Source organism: Setaria italica, chromosome VI, assembly GCF_000263155.2.
Source record: "Setaria italica strain Yugu1 chromosome VI, Setaria_italica_v2.0, whole genome shotgun sequence".
In the NCBI taxonomy this organism is placed as follows: domain Eukaryota; kingdom Viridiplantae; phylum Streptophyta; class Magnoliopsida; order Poales; family Poaceae; genus Setaria; species Setaria italica.
This window is the reverse complement of record NC_028455.1, coordinates 16,840,361-16,843,810: the sequence shown is the minus strand read 5'-3', so window position 1 is coordinate 16,843,810 and position 3,450 is coordinate 16,840,361.

Here is a 3,450-nt window from a genome sequence, read left to right as displayed (position 1 = left end):
TATATTAGAAATTCATCAAATAGTTCAATAAATTATAGAAATATGCAGAAAATATTAGAAATGTAATAAATTGTAAAAGTGTTTGACTCTTTTTGTAGTCATTTATTGGTACAGAATGTATAACTATTAGTCATTCATTTTTGTAGTGCTTTTTTTAATAATTGTGCATAAAATTTTAGAAAATATTTGATGACGGTTGTAAATGACACGCAATTCACTGCAAATAAATTTTTAGTCATTTATTATAACAAACTGTACCAAGTGTTTGATTCTTTTTTAGTCATTCTTTTTATTGTTGATGCCACTATTTCTTAAAATAATACTTTTTATATTATATTAGTTACAATGGCACGATTAGAGAATGAGCATGCTCGATTGGACAAGGAATACCTAATGGACTTGATTGCTCAAGGTTCCACGAACGATCAACCAAATGAAGAGATTGATCACAGCTAGACTGACATCTATCTCAACATGTCTGGTGATGGCAATGAGGAGGACCCAATTGCCGAGGGAGGCAATGATGGGCAACAAGACGAGGTATAACAATTAGTATACGTAAACATGATTTTTCTATACTTATCAAGATTATTGGGAATTAATAGTTCTTTCATTTTCAGCCATCTGGATCGAGTAGGCCTAAACAGAAAAGATGCCCGAAGAAGATGCTAGAGGGACATATCATCATCATGAAAATTAATGAAGAGGGTGAACCAACTGGTCCAGACAATGCTAAGACAAAATTGGTGAATCAAAATGGATTTCTTGTTAGGGATAACATCCCAATAAGCTTTCAAAATTGGAAATGTCCTGAAATCGATGAGAGTGTGGTCCCCGTACTAGAGGTCCCATAAGCGTGGTCTCTGATGGAGAGAAGGAAATGTTATGGGAGAAGATAAAAGAAAACTTCATGTTTGAAGGTGTAGATGTAGATAAAGTGAAAGATTGGGTCTTTGGGAAGAGTGCAATTGCTTTTCAGACTACATAAAGAAGGGCCTTACACCAGATTTCACGAAGCACCCGAAGTTAAGAGATCACTAGGATTCATTTGTGCAGTTCAAGCAGTAGAAAAAGAGCGCTAAGGCAACTAAAACCAACACCGACAATTCTCATCAGAAGAAATACTTTCATCGTCTTGGGCCAGGAGGTTACAAGAAGGGGATCATCAAATGGTAGAGGACGGAAGATGACATAATTGCTAAGGGAATAGTACTAGCAACTCTCGAATGATCCGAGCGAGCAAAGCATTGGTATTATGCTCATGGTGTCACACTCAATCCCAAAAATGGATCATTTATGTTCGGCCAAGAATTAAGAGAAGCGGCTACGAGACTTGTTGAGTTAATAAAGGCTATGGCCGTAGGATCTTCCGTGCTTGATCGAGAGAAGGACGATCTAACTATTGTACTAGGTAATCCAGAACACTTTGAACATTTCTGAGGCAAAGGAGTAATTGCATGGAAGTTTTCCTTTCATGACCACATTGATTCCTACAGAAGTCGTCAAAGAAGGAAGGTCGAACATGCACGATAGCTGCGAGAGTTGCAAGAACACGTAGCTTTGACATAGGCAAGAATGGAAGAAGCAATCAATCGGCATGTGGCTCTAGCTCTTAGCAAACAAGACAATGAACAGGTAGCTGCATCATCAGGGGATAATGTCGACGTAAGCCCCTCTCAGCGTCGAAGCAGCATCGCTTCCACGGAAAACCCCAATTGGAGGATCTTCTGACATGTTTGAGGAAAACTAACGCCACCCTGTGGATGACATCACTAGGAGAGCCCCTTGTGAGTTTGTTACTCCCATGAAAAACAAGCTCATTGTGGTGGCTTATGGTGTGGCTGAACAACCGACACAAGACCAAATAATTCATGGCATGGAGATTCAGCTTGCGGTTACGCCAAAGTTAGGGTGGACCGAGTGGTCAACGGTTAGGATGACCTGGAGATCTCGGGAGGTGACGGGGAAAAGAATCTAGGAGAAGCCATCCACGGTTGGATTCTGTACCGAAGCGCTACATAAGTATTATGCAGCCGAATCCCCCAACCTTGGGATCATCTCCTCAAGACTCATGGGCAAGATCACCTATGCCATCTGCTAGGGCACCCTCTCCACTACCAGACAGGGATCCTAGCATGAGTCCACTAGCTAACAGGGATTCTAGCATGAGTCCATGCTCTCCACCAACTGACAAGGATCTTAGCATGAGTCCACCTCCCCCTGTTATGAGCAAGGCTACACGGTGAAAGATGCCTTCAGTTCCACCTACTGCGGCTACAAAGAAGAAGCAGAAGAAGCTGAAGGAGAAGCAACCAGAGCCCAAAAAAGCTTACGAGATGACTGTTGTGGAAATGGACGCAATAGTGGATGCTGAGGTTAAAGCTTACTTTGCACCAAAGCCTCTCGTGAAGAAAGATCCACCACTTGATAAGGTTAAATTTCAAGCTTTCATTAGAAGCATGGAGAAAAATCTAGAGAAACCACTGCTATCTGACTATGACCGCTCAATAACAAAGGCTTTTCAGAAGAAGAGGAAAAGTGGGTCAAGTATTCCATAGCTCGGAACCCAATCCAACTAATCGATTGCCCTACTCCAGGTGCTTTTGGAGTTTGATAAGAACTTGCTTCTATCTGCCAAAGATACAAATCTCACCCCAGCTCAACTTCGAGGGTAGGATCACGTCCCAAAGCACCCTAGGGCTGCTAAATGGAAATTTGAGGTAGGTAAACCACTTTGTGTGGCCGTAGTTGGTAGACCGTCTTCCAACGAAGATGTACAAATTGCACCAATTGTACATGGAAGCTTCAGCCAACGGTTTACTCATGCTCAAAGTTCGGATTGAAGATCAACATTATTTTCATGGGGAAGGCATTATAAATGTGCCGCTATTGGAACTCTATTTCTGCTATTTGGTGCGGCTAGGGTTTGATGGAAGAGAGAACCCGGGGTGGCGGCAGCTTTATACGCCCCCTGGCATACGGGCCCAAACTAGCGAATCGGGGGCGTGGCCAAGTCGAACTCGCACTCGAGTCCTGGTGCGGCACGGGGAAGAAGCGGCGCGGGAGCTGCGCACGTGCGGGAGAGGCGGAAGGAAGCAGATGACAAGCGGGGCCTGCCTATTGGTGATTGGAGAGAGGGCGTACGGGAGGAGAGCTGGGCCGTCTGGCGGATGGGCTAGAGGAAGCTTGGGCCAGTGTGGGAAAAGCAACAGAATAGGCCAAAAAGGAATGGTAGGCTACTGCGGGTCAAAAGAAAGAAAAGAAGAAAGAAGAAAGCTTTGAATCAAACGAATTCAAATTTGAAAACAAACACAAATTCAAAGTCAATCAAACAAAAACTATGCACCAGCATGAACGCAACAATGAACTCCTATGATGTATTAATTTAATTTGAAAAGATTATTAAATGCCTAAGGAATTTAAATGCAAGCTATTGTTAGCAAAATTTTA